The 12,834-nt window shown below is 44.2% G+C and overlaps 1 protein-coding gene across 9 annotated transcripts in view; it reads left to right on the top strand.

Moving 5' to 3' along the window:
- Positions 1 to 3,363: 3,363 nt before the first annotated feature.
- L3MBTL3 (L3MBTL histone methyl-lysine binding protein 3) overlaps positions 3,364 to 12,834 on the top strand; it is a 112,726-nt gene continuing 103,255 nt past the window's right edge. For 2 of the 9 annotated variants that reach the window (XM_032339549.1, XM_032339540.1), the window contains exons 1-2: positions 3,364 to 3,469; positions 7,001 to 7,085. The gene's annotated coding sequence lies outside the window, so the exon portion shown is untranslated. Of the gene's footprint in view, positions 3,470 to 4,173; positions 4,271 to 4,296; positions 4,528 to 4,733; positions 4,756 to 4,862; positions 5,147 to 5,170; positions 5,473 to 5,548; positions 6,298 to 6,367; positions 6,477 to 7,000; positions 7,086 to 12,834 lie in introns of those variants that run through there. The other 7 variants (XM_032339546.1, XM_032339544.1, XM_032339548.1 and 4 more) reach the window with 7 other exon arrangements.

The following is a 12,834-nucleotide window of genomic DNA, read 5'->3' as shown; positions in this document are numbered from 1 at the left end:
CCGGGTGGTGGCAGAACTGGATTTGAACGCAAATCTCTTGGTCTTCACTCCAATTTCAATTTGTGAAGGACTGGCCCTTGGAGGGGGTCGTCCTTGAACTGTTGCAGGCCAGGACGAGTGAGTCCTATCAACGCAGGACAGGCTGAGTGTAGGAAAAGAGATGTTAGGTTTTTAAACTGAAGTTCGCACAGAGTAGAAGTAAGAGAAAGGAGCACAGTGAGAGAGGTTTTATTTTGTTTTATTTTTTTACCATTTATTTTCTTTTAAAAATTTTTTTATTTAAATTCAATTTCGTTAACATATAGTGTATTATTAGTTTCAGGGGTAGAATTCAGTGATTCATCAGTTGCCTACAACACCCAGTGCTCATCACAACAAGTGCCCTCCTTAATACCCATCACTCAATCCCCCCATTCCCTATCCATCTCCCCTCCAAAAACCCTCAGTTTGTTTCCTCAAGTTAAGAGTCCAGTGAGAGAGCTTTTCAATATTCTTCACTGGGGAAGCCTCAGAAAGTCTCCGAAGAATGAAAGCAGTGATTTGTTTAAAATATTTTCCATGTAAAATAACTTTGGCTTCAGAATATTTAGGAATGGAGTAAACCAAAGTCATTGGGTGGGGGCAATCAGTTTGGGTTTAAATAAATCAATACAAAGAATAATAAAGGAATGAGCTAATACTTTGGTTTGAGGAATCAAGGAAATTGATCTCAACTGAAGGACAGATTTGATACATAGGTGTCAGAGGGTAGAGCAGGGTGGAGTGGGAACCCAGGAATGGTAAGGAGTGATGATATTAAGTGAAGACGGAAAGAAGGGATTCATGATGAATTATTAAGCAGTGACTAGATGGGGGAGGGGTGAAGGAACAGCAAAGAAGCTTCTACTAGTCTATTACCATTTAGGGACCGGATGGAGAGAGGTCCTGTAAATAGTAGCAGTTTACCTGAAGAACACCACAGTGTTATCTAGATCCTAATGCTGCGCATTACGTCTGTCTCCGGTGGTGGCACTAAAGGATTCTTTGTAGAAAAATGCAGTAGCAGTCTTATTTTTACATGTGAGTACCTTCAAAATATCTCCAAGTGAACCACGTCTTGGGAACAGCCGAAATGAAATCTTTGAGGTTTTACGGACAGTCTTGGGAGGAGAAAGGCAAGGTATTCCAGAGAATACCAGAGAAGGTATTCCAGAGAATACTCATCTTCATTTTTGTTAGTGGACCTCAATTAAATGCACAGGTCCCAGGCAAGCCTTGCTCTCCAAATCCTTAGACTTCCTCTGATTGGATCATTTTTCCCAGAGGAAAAGTGGAACAACGCACCAGGGATGGCTGTCCTTCAAGAATCAGCTTAGCTATGACCTTTTCTGGAAAACCTGTCCTCATTGACATAGGCGCTTCTCAACTCTCTTTGCTCTGCATACCCTACAATGGCACACATACTGTAAGGCAACGCCCAGTTCCCTGGACTGAATTCCTTGGGGCCGGTTTTTTGTCTGCTCTTCTTCCCTAGCACCTTGCAGAGTGGTCAACATAGGCCATTTATATAAGTTTACAGACTTTTGAACCAACATCTCTGAAAATATACATGAAACAGAAATATCATGCAGAAGTTATCTAGAGAGAAACAATTGATTTATTTTAGAAATAAAAATCTAAAGTTTAGGGTTTTTTGTGGGGAGGTGGTACGGCCTTAGTTTTGCATATAGTTCATGGTCTTTCTTTTCGGCTCCTCCTATAGTCTGCCTTTGGCCATTTCACTGCTTATTATTCAAGGGCTAAGGAGAAAAGGAGAGGAGCTGAAATTCAGATCAATTAATTAGGCTGCTTGGGAGCAGCTCTGAAAAGGGTTGGATGTAGTGGGTGAAATCAATAGTTAACTGGTGGTCTCAGATTATCGATAGCTCTCACTAACCCAGCCTGCGCCACTTCGCACCCCTAAACTGATGGCTGCCCAACATATGAGCATATTTTATAAGCTCATTTCAGCTTCATGGGTTTGTTCCTTTGTTCTTGAGTACATGGCAAGCCTTATGTCCTGATTTTTGGTTTGGAGAATTTGGTCACTATACCAACAGAAGAAATTGTGGGGTGGTCAGCTTCTCTAGGGTAATTTCATGGTCCTAAAGGAAGAAATTAACAGTTTATTTTCTGAAACTGGTTCAAGGAACATTCCTTAAGTAAAAAAAAAAAAAATCAATCAAGAAATAATATTACTTACATTTTGAAGAAGGATTTTTAATACAGTATTTCCATCTGTGATATATTTAAACTCTAGGCCTCAGGCAGCAATTCTGGAAAAAGGCCTCCTTTACCCTTTACGAGATGCAAAATAAATAGTCCACTCCGAGGGCCGGAGCCTTTTTCTCTTTCTTTCCCACCCTTGCAAAATGTTAAGACTTGCTTCTTGCCATTCTGGAAATCACACGTGCTACTCCGATTTTTTTTCCCCTCGAATTGCCAACTGTTATTAACATTACAATGCTTATCACAACTTCAATTACACAAATTATTTTGTAATACCTGCATCTGGTAGAAAAGGAGAACGGTGAGCTGCCCAAAAGGAGGCCTGCAGTCACTAAGTGGAAGGCTGTCAATCCTGAAATACAATACTCTCTCTTGATCTAGTTTTGACGCCTTAACAAAGACAGGTTTTGCTCTTCAGCAAGGCTCAGCGCTCTTGACTGGTTGCACGAAGAGGGTAGCCCTCGCTCTGCCTTTTGCCCGGGTCTGGAAACACCGATTTCTAAGTTGATGAGCGAATCCAAACATATTTCACAACAGAGGCCTAACATGTAGAAGCTGTCCATAAAGACCAACATTTGAGGAACTGAAAGAACACGCAAGTTTTACACGCACACTTTACCCGTGCCTTCTTCCAGTCCTCAAACAGGGGGAGGTTCTACCGCTTGGAAGCTTACAACTTTATTTCTTATTTTTCATGACCTGTGGCATGCATTGAGCCTTTCGGTAATGTTTGCATAAGACCAAGGCCCACTCTTTAATGGCTGAATGAATACATTTACAGTACATGCTGGATTAGCTGCTCTGAGAATTGCCTAAAAAAAAAAAAAAAAAAAAAAAAAAAGTAAAGTGAAAAACAGACAAAGAAATCTATAACCTGAGCAGTCTTTCATATTTGTTTTGACTGTTTTTGAACCAGCTCTGAGGCGGTGACAAGGATATTGAAAAGATGCACCTGAAACAGTATCTGCGGGCAGCTGCATTTGCCAAGCGGCTTTATTGCTGCTTTCCAGCGGCGAAGGCGCAGCAGCAGTAACAGGGAAGCCAGAGCGAGCCTCCCCGGCAGCGGCGGCGGCGGCGGCGGCGGCGGCGGCACCAGCACCAGCGCAGTTTCCCCTCTCCCCAGCCCTGACTCTACGCGCACATGCGCACTGCGCCCGCAGCCCTGGACCATTTGTCAGGACTACTCGTGAGACGGAGAAAAAAAAAAAGAGAAAATTTGGGGGTAAGAAGCGGTTGATCGGATCTAATCTCTAATTAATCAGAAGATTGGTCCGTGCAAAAGCCATTCATTTATTTTTCTGGGTGAGGATGAAAGTTAAGAGACCTATGGAGAGAAGGAAGCGCACCCTCGTCTTGTGAAACAGATCAGGGGAGGGGAAAGGACAGAAGGGGTTTCTCCCCCACTTCTCTGCGCCTCTGGGAAAGAGGAGAAAACTTAATCCCGGGGAAAAAAGTGGGCAAGTGACTCGGAAACGGCTGGAGGGGGAGTCTCTGGGCATCTCACTCTCAAGTAGTGAGTGCGAGTGTGAAAGAGGAACAAAAGAGAGAGAAAAGAGAAAGGAAAAAATGGGGGGAGGAGAGACTTGTATTTTTTTCTTTGCGCGCACACGGGGAAGGGTGTGGGGGGCCGTGCTGAAGGGAGCCGGGGCGAGGCGGCCGCGTCGGGCTCTCGCCGGCGCGCAGGCGGCGGGATGCGTGTGGGCCCCCTCCCCCGCGCCCCCCGAGCTTGTCACTTTGGTCGCTTTCATGACACCGGGCGCGGGGTGGGGGAGCGCGGCGGCGCCGGGCTCCGCCGGGGTGCGTGCCCGAGTGGGCGCCGCGGAGCTGCAGCCCGGGCGGCGAGCGCGGCCGCCGAGGCTGGGGGCGCCGGCGGGGGGCGCGGGGGCGGCCGGGGCGGCGGATCCGTGCGGCGGGAGGCGCGAGCCCCGCGCGCCGCCCCTGCGGCCCCCTCCGCCCGTGTGGCCTTTGTGCCGGGCGCGCACCGGAGAGCGAGCGAGTGAGCGAGCGAGCGCGAGAAGTACAAGTACGGGAGACCGAGGCAGTGGGAAAAGAGGCCGGGCCACTTTCTCCCCGCTCGGGCTGCGGAGAATGGACTGGTTGAATGTGCAGGCGCGTCTCCCCGGCGTGTGCTGTGTGTGTGCGCGGCGGAAAGGCCTCCCCGACTCCCACCGCGCACACGCACACTCACACGCACGCACACACTCGCGGACCCGCGGCGGGGCTCGGCGGCCGAGAGTTTGCGTTTGCTTCCTCGCCGCCTCCCCCTTCCCAACCGACTGTGTGAGAATTTCATATAGATCAGCTCCAATTTCCGCCATTTTGGGAAAGTTGCACAAAAATAAACCCTCCGGTTTATTTCTGCCCGAGGCAGGAAAGTGCTTCGGGAAGCAAGGCGGCGCGGGCCCGCCGCGGCCGTCCGCGCGGGGGAGGGCGCGGGCCGCGGGCCGGGCCGGGAGCCCGCGCCGTCGCGGCGTTCGCCCCGCTCGGTGCCGAGCCGCGCCGGCCAGGGTGCGGGCGCGGGCGTGTGTCGGGAGGCGGCGGCGGCGGTAGCGGCGGGCAGCGGCGGCGGCCGCGCCGGGGCGGCGGGCGGGCGGGCAGGCGGGCGGGCGGGGGGAGGCACGGGGCTGCTTTTCCTGCAACTTGTTTACGCCGCCCTTATATTGGGGAGGCAGAGTGGGGTCCGGGTCGGGCCGCCGCCCGCTTCGCGCCGCGTGCGTGTGCCATTCCGGAATAATGGGTTTTGCACACTCGCGCTTTGGGCCCGGCGGGCCGTCCTCGCGCCGCGGCGGCCGGGCGGGGGGGAAGTAGAGGCCGGCGGGGGTGGGGATCGGGAAGCGCAGGAGCCGAGCCATCCGCCGCGCGCCCCGCGAGCGGGTGGGGGGGACAGGGAGGAAAACTTGTGAGCCCTGGAGGGGGTGGGGGGGCACGGTGGCACGGGCGGGGGGAGGACGCAACTTTTGTGCTGGTGGTAAAACTTTAATTACCTTTAAAGAAAAAGGCCTTTTGATTACCTCCCCCCACCCACCCCTTTCTGGTCAAAGCATGGCCCACAGTGCGACCGTGAGAGAAAGTTTAAAAGCAGGCGGTTTCTTCCCCGCCTTCTCCGCGGAGGGGTGAGGGTATCTGTTTGTCCGTCTGCGCACGGAGAGAGGTGGGGGTAACGAGCCGCCCTCCGGGGTCGCGAAGACCGTAGCCTTTACCCCACCCTTCCACGGGGAGCCGAAGGTAAACGTCGCTTCAGTTTCCCTCCTCCCCGCCTCCCCCCCCCCCCACCCCGCTTCCTTTTCCTCCCCCTCCCCGCCGATTTTTTGAGGGGACCCAAAAAACGGAGTCTCTTTCCTTATGCAACTTCCTCGGGCGCCGTGAGCACGGCCCTTCCCCCTCCCTGCATCCCTTGGCCCGCTCCTTTCCCACCTCGGGTCCACCGCCAGAAAAATGCATTAGAAATCATTCAATGTCTACAGAAACAAAAATAGATTTTTTTAATTGTTCTAAGTTTAAGTTAAGGGAAACTGAGATGAGAAATAAGATTTTGGGTGGGGGGGGCGGGCGAGGGCTGGGCGAGTGCGTCGAATTTTAATTTTGATTTTCCTAGAGCGTTGTTTGTGATATCTTTATTGGTTTGTGGAGCCCGAGAGTCTCTGTACTGGCTAGTTCGGTCGCGTGGATTTTTGCGCAAGTTTTTAGAAAAACACTGACTCGAGTAGAGCATTTCTCCGGAAAGTTTCAAGTGCAGCAAAATAGCGAACATGCAAAACTGGCCAAGGGGAGACCTCTAGTGGTTAAACGCATCTTTAAGTTCGGAAGGCCGAGAGCAAAGTTTGGCCTTTGCTTGTAGCTACGTAGTCTGTTCAGACGTGGAAGTAATTAGAAGACCTGAGCGAGCAGCCAGATGTTGTGTGAATGGATGCCGATCACAAATAGAAGGTTTAGGAAATTGGAGAGCAGATAAGTTCTGACGATCCAGAGCCTGTAGCATCGATCCCTCTGCGTTTATATGGGAAAAACGCTTTGCTTTTATCCGGGGATCTGAGATGGGTCCATAACTGGGTTAGAAACAGTTTGTCTTTATTTATCATCGTATTGTTTTTAATCAATAAAGAGTCACAGCAGGTCGTTTCATTTGGAATGTTAATAAAAATGCGAAGTGTTTAAAACTTTGAAAAAAAAATGAAGGAGACCTGTGATTGAAATTTGTCTTTTATATAAACGGACCATTTTATTCTCTGGTAAATACAATTAAAGACTGGTACTTAGTTTCTTAACCGTGCAGTTATATATAGTCATAAAGTAAGTGGTCCTTTTTAGTTCTAAGAGTGTAATTTTGTTTCACTGGTTAAAACATTATTTTCAGAATACATTGTGTTTAAGTTGTGATTTAAACATTTACATACATGGGGGGAAATTGCTTACATAATATCTATTCATTTGCCAGTGTTTGTTCTGAGAAGTAACTTTAATTTTAAAAATAAAAGCACTGAGAAAAATTGAAATCGAATCAAATGATCCCTGTAACTTTCATGTATTGTTCATACAAAGGGGGAATCTTTAATTTAGGAATTTAGGATAAGGGAGTAAGAATGGTAAGACCCATTTCATCTCATCCAGAACTAGTTTATTTTATTTTTAATATAATGAGTGGTATTGTGTGAAATTATGCAATAAGTCAGTGATTCAAAATTTAAACATATTAATTGTGGACTTGAAAGCTTTTTTATGACAATGCATTGATTTTATTTTTCCACTCTTTCAGTTAGTGCTGGACCTTTAGGAGAAGTGTTGGGGGGTGGACAGGAATCCTAAAGACCACTGGAGAGTTATTTCTTCACCACCACTAGGTAAGATTTGCCTGTCGAAACAAATTGTGTGGTATATTTGCAAACGTTAAAAGCTGTGCTTGGGAATCAGGAAGGAGAATGTGGGGCAGTGTTGGCAGAAAAGCATCATTTTGTGGTGGCTGCTTTGAATGCATGAAAGTCTTGATGTGAAGTGTGATTGAGGCTCAAGTAAAACAGTAGGAAAATTTCTGAGATTGTGCTGGATAATTTATGTACTGCCTCCTTTACTAGATTCCTAATTTGCATTTCATTTGTACCTGTTTTCTGCTGAAAGTAAATAATTTTATTCCTTGGAATTGAAAAAATGGGAAAACTAGAACAAAGCACTTGTAAGTTAATGTAACTGTTGTAACCCAGTGATATGGAAGATTCTGGAACTTGTTAAAATTTTGTAGGTGAAATTTACAACAAGAGCTTTGGGGTATTTAAGTGATTTAACTTTTGTGGCTTAAATCCAGTGTGGCCCCACTTGTGCCAAATATCATGTCAAAGGGCTGTAGTGACTTTTCCTGTGTATTAACATAGACTTGTCAACTTTTGAACTATCTTCACAGAATATATGGCTGTTGTCTAATAAGATCCCTGTGGTAATTTTGGAGGGTTCTTGCTGGTTTATCTCCAGTAATTCAGGGCCTATTTTCAGGACAAAAGTTGTTCTCAGGCAAAGAGGGCAGCCTGCTGTAGGTAAACCATCAAAGTATATTTGTGCTACTCTAGTGCTTTCTTGTTATACCTATAATCCCCCTCTCCCTTTAATTTTTTTCCTCTCCTTTTTTGCTTCTTTTTATTTGATCTGTCTTAAGTGTTAAAGGAGTTGCTAATTCTTGTTCAGCAAAAACAAATAAAACAAAATCAATTAGACCTACCTTTTATGAGTAAGACTAATAATCCTCATTGGGGTATCTTAGAACGAGGATAGGTATGACCTAGATGTCAACACTGAATAATTACTGGTGTAAAAATGATTGTTAACAGGAGTTCGTTGTCATTTTCTGCTTGTGGATGGTTTTGAGTGGAGTAATTAGTGAAATAAATAGATGAGGTCCGTGTGGGTGATGCAACAGAGACGGTGGGGTGAGAGCAACTCCTAGAAGATCATGCAGATGGAAGTAGAGTATAAGCAGAATAGAAGATGTTTCCTAGGGTGTTGATTTTCGTGTTTGGACATGCCGGGTGGAAGACAGTGACTCTTTTTTTCACTGTGGATAGAGTGTGGCTGTGGATAGAGTGCTAGAGTGGGAATCAGAAGACAGTTTGACCTCTAAATGTATCACATTTTATCAGTCACTTTACCTCTTTCAGCCTAGATTTCTCCATCCGGACAATGGGGGCAACAGTGCTTGCCTCACTTCCTTTGTTGAAAGGATAAAATTAAGTAAGGTTTTGAGAACTATAAAGACTTATTCAAATGTTTGGTAGTCATATTACCATTTTACCTTAGTCAGGTTTTGTGAAGGGCAGGAAGTAGGTTGTAAAGGGCAGAACAGAGTGATTTAAATCCTGGCTGAAATGATGACATTGGTTTCTGGTATATATATTATGTGGACTTGTCACAATACTTCCGGGGGATATTTCTTTTCTTTAGGAAAAAAATAGCTTATCTTTAATAGTGTTGGCTCATTGCAGGAAGGGACCATGTTTTAACATGATGTTAAATATAAACTGAAATGTATTTATCCCAATCTGGTCATTTAAAAGGTAGGAGTAAGCGAGATAAGTCAAATTAAATATGATGCCTAATTGTGGAAATGGGAGGGTAGTGAAAGTAGAAGGGTTGGTGTGAGGGGAATTCATGTGCTGTAATTAATATTTTAGTTGTGTGAGTCTGCTGGGAAAGGAGCATGAGAAAATAGCTAACTGGGGTAGTAAGATTTATACTCTAGGGGTCAGAAAATGGGTCCTGCAGATGATTGTGGATTTAGGGAAAAGTCCATGCAGGACTTCCCCTACACCCCACTTAATGCTTTTTAGACCCCTTTGCTACTTTATTCTAATTATAACCAACTGCCTGTTACCTAAATAGAAAAAAAAAGTCGCAAGGATTGACTGTCATCGTTCTCAATTTGCTGATACTGAACTTGACAAATCCTGACAAGTTTTAGTTCATCTCTCTTCTTTTGTAGATTATCCAATCACTGTTCCAAGAATTCAAAAACCCAATAGTAGGGGAAGAAGAAATATGTGTCCTGTTGAATTCATTGGTTGGTTCTTGAATAGTTTCTCCTGGTTTGTTTGGTAGTTTATTTCTAAGAACACATATTTCAATTAAGGCATTTTGTTGCAGATGCAGTTAAGATGGGAAATTTATAAGAGAAGTTACTTTATGTAATATGGAACAAGGGTACCTTTGGGGTGTGGAGGATGAGTAACTTGAATGATCCCTCTTATAATGTTTCTACTAGTTAACTAGTTGTTTTTTTTTAATAAATATTTTATTTATTTATCTGACAGACAGAGATCACAAGTAGGCAGAGAGAGGAGGAAGCAGGCTCCCCACTGAGAAGAGAGCCCGATGCGGGGCTCGATCCCAGGACCCTGAGATCATAACCTGAGCTGAAGGCAGAGGCTTTAACCCACTAAGCCACCCAGGTGCCCCTAGTTAACTAGTTTTTGTGGAGCTCTTATAGTGCTGAACACCAAAAACTAGGTCTTTGCCCCTGAGTTTCCTGGACCCTAACCCCAGGAGTGGACACAACTCTGAGCTGTTAAGAAGAATATAGCAGCTCCACTTGGTCAAGGGACCCTGCGCTCTTGGGAGCCAATGAGTCAGGAAACAGATTCCTGGGTTCACTGAGGGGGACAGTGCTGTATAATTGTATATACAATATTCTATCCCTTTCTTAATGCTTCGTCTTCAGAAATTAATATGAAGCTCTTTATCCAGGATCATGAAATTTCTGAATTGTATATCCAGTGACGGTAATGGGTTTGGGTAGTTCTTTTCTGCGTTGACTAGTGTGTTCACAAAGATAACTTTCTGGTGGAGATTGCTCTACTTGCTCACACTGAGGGATTCATTTCTCACAAGAATTTGGGGGACACCGTGTTTAAAGAGAACATTTATACCTTCGTATGTGTGTATATTTGCATATGACATCTTGAAATTCAGGGTATCTGTAGAAGATAGATTTTGTAAAGGATCTCATTATCCAACGGGAATATTCTCAGGTTGTCCCTTCAGTAAGTTAAATTATTTTACTGATATGTGAGGACATGAGTAAATAGTGGCATATTTGTACTAAATTTGTACTGATTGTAGCAGCAGCTATACAGCAAGTAGATGAAACAAAACACCAGGAAAAAGGTACCCTTACAATGTAAGCGAGTTTGATTTATGAAGTCAAAATGAGAAAGACATAGAAGAAATTTCCCCATTGAGGAGACAGGGTGGTTTGGGGGAAAGAACAAGGACTTTTGAGAGGAACTTGAATGAAGCTGGGTGATCTTGGATGAGAGCTTCCTTAAAAGTGGACCTAGAATTGGTTACTTGGAAAGTGATGGAGGAATTACATGTGTATTATACATAATAGTTAAGTGCTTCCTTTATTATTATTCTTCCTGTAATCCAGATTTTGTGTCAATCAACAAATATGTATTGAGCACCTAGGTTTTGGAAGTCTCATTTGAAGAGTGCTTCACAATCCTCACTTAAAAGGAAGTGGTGATGCAACATGGGGGCTTAAGTGGGTAGGAGAAGAATCAATGAAACAAGATGGTATTGGGAGGGAGACAAACCATAAGTGACTCTTAATCTCACAAAACAAACTGAGGGTTGCTGGGGGGAGGGGGTTTGGGAGAAGGGGGTGGGATTATGGACATTGGGGAGGGTATGTGCTTTGGTGAGTGCTGTGAAGTGTGTAAACCTGGTGATTCACAGACCTCTACCCCTGGGGATAAAAACATATGTTTATAAAAAATAAAAAATTAAAAACAAAAAATCAAAAAAAACAAAAAAAAAAACAGCGTCAAATGAATGAATGGGTTAGGGCATTACAAAGAAAGCAGCAGACCTTGGCCTCCATGTGTTCGTAATTCCATTTGAGGAAATAACCCGCACCACGTACAGTACAGTGGTGACTAACAAAACAAAGCCACCGTTCAGTGCTCCTGCTTCAGAAGGGTAGAGATGAGCACAGTGAGTACTCTGGTGGAACCACTGGATGTGGCCTTGAACCTATTACTATGGTAAGGACCTGGGAGGTGGGTCGCCCTCTGTAAAACACTGCCAAATGTTGCTCTATTAAGTGTGATTGTATATGAGTGCCTTCTGAATGTCAGGCATTGAGCTAGGCGCTTTATATTCTTTGATTCATTCATTCATTTATTTATATATCCAACAAATGCTAAGTGCCTTCTGTCTTCCCAGGTGCTAGTGTCGGCACTATTATCTCTAACACTTTCCCTAACCTTGAGGAGTTGATATTATTTTACTTTTAGAGCAAACTGATGCTCAGAGATACTTAGTAATAGTCTAAGTTCATATTATACAGTTTGAAAGGGCTGGGACCAGGGAAACTGATACTGGCTTATGATTATCTTGTTAGGTCTTTAGTTTCTAATTTTTGAAAAAGTAATTCTTAGAATATTTTTAAGAAAACACATTTCCAGATTAATGTGCTCACTTTTATAGATTGGTTTACTAAGATAAGCAATAGCAAACAGGTATCAGAAAAAATAATGGGAAGAAAACTTTATCTCTTCCCTTTCCCTTTTTTTTTTTTCTTTTTTAAAGCAAGAATTGGGAAAAGACCAATTACTGAACTATACTGAAAGAAACACCTTGGTCTGGCTCATGGCCTTGAAATGATTATAAACTGTTAAGAAAACATAACTCAGATTAGGTAATTCTCATACCTAATATGAGAATATGTGAAAAAGGTTTCATTTGTTCTTTGTAGAAAGAGACTAGATGAGGCAGTAGGGTTAGTTCCCCAAAAATGTGGATCATTCAGTCAGTAGAAAGGATGGGACCTAAATGTGTTAAAGTGAACACAAAAGATGATGGAGTTTTCTCAGAAGCAGGATTATTAAAGGGAAGAAGAAAAATAAATGGAGGGAGAGAGATATTGGTGGGGAGAAGTAGGGGGGCAGGGCTGAGTATCGAATGCTGGAATCAAAATTTAAAAAAAAAAGAAAACAGGAAATATGACTAATAATACATTCAACAACAGTGCTATGGTAACTGTTATACTCTTTAACCAGAAGAGTATGCTCATGCTTGCCAGTTGAAGGGAAGAGTCTCTATTTATTCATTGTTTGCTGTACTGCAGTGGGAGTCAGGTAATATCTCTGGTATATGAGTTATGGTCCATCAGATGGAGCTTCAGTCTGATGTAGAAGGACACCCCTGCACACATTGATCATAGGGTAATAGACGGTTTCTCCTTTAAGGGAGCTCTGTCTCTATAAACTCTTTTGAGCATGTGCTACAGGCAGGCTGTTTTAAGATTGGACGGTAGCTTTATGTTACGTGTAATTTTGTAACGTTAAACTCCTTCAGTAGTAGAACATTTTGAGTAGGATTGCTCAGGCCCCAAAAGTCATTTGATTATTTTCCCTTCATCTGTTACACTGACTGAACCCTGAACCATGAATTGAAATTCCTAAGTGATCAGTGTGGTCAGGTTGTTAAGCGGTCGAAATAATTCACCCTTTTGCTTTGTGTTCTTATTTGGTGGATTTGAGGCCTAGCTGTTCAATCTGTTGATAAGGAGTTTAGCTACAAATGGTTATCAAGATAAACTTATAG

Source organism: Mustela erminea, chromosome 4, assembly GCF_009829155.1.
Source record: "Mustela erminea isolate mMusErm1 chromosome 4, mMusErm1.Pri, whole genome shotgun sequence".
In the NCBI taxonomy this organism is placed as follows: Eukaryota; Metazoa; Chordata; class Mammalia; order Carnivora; family Mustelidae; genus Mustela; species Mustela erminea.
This window is presented reverse-complemented; position numbering and strand designations above follow the sequence as displayed.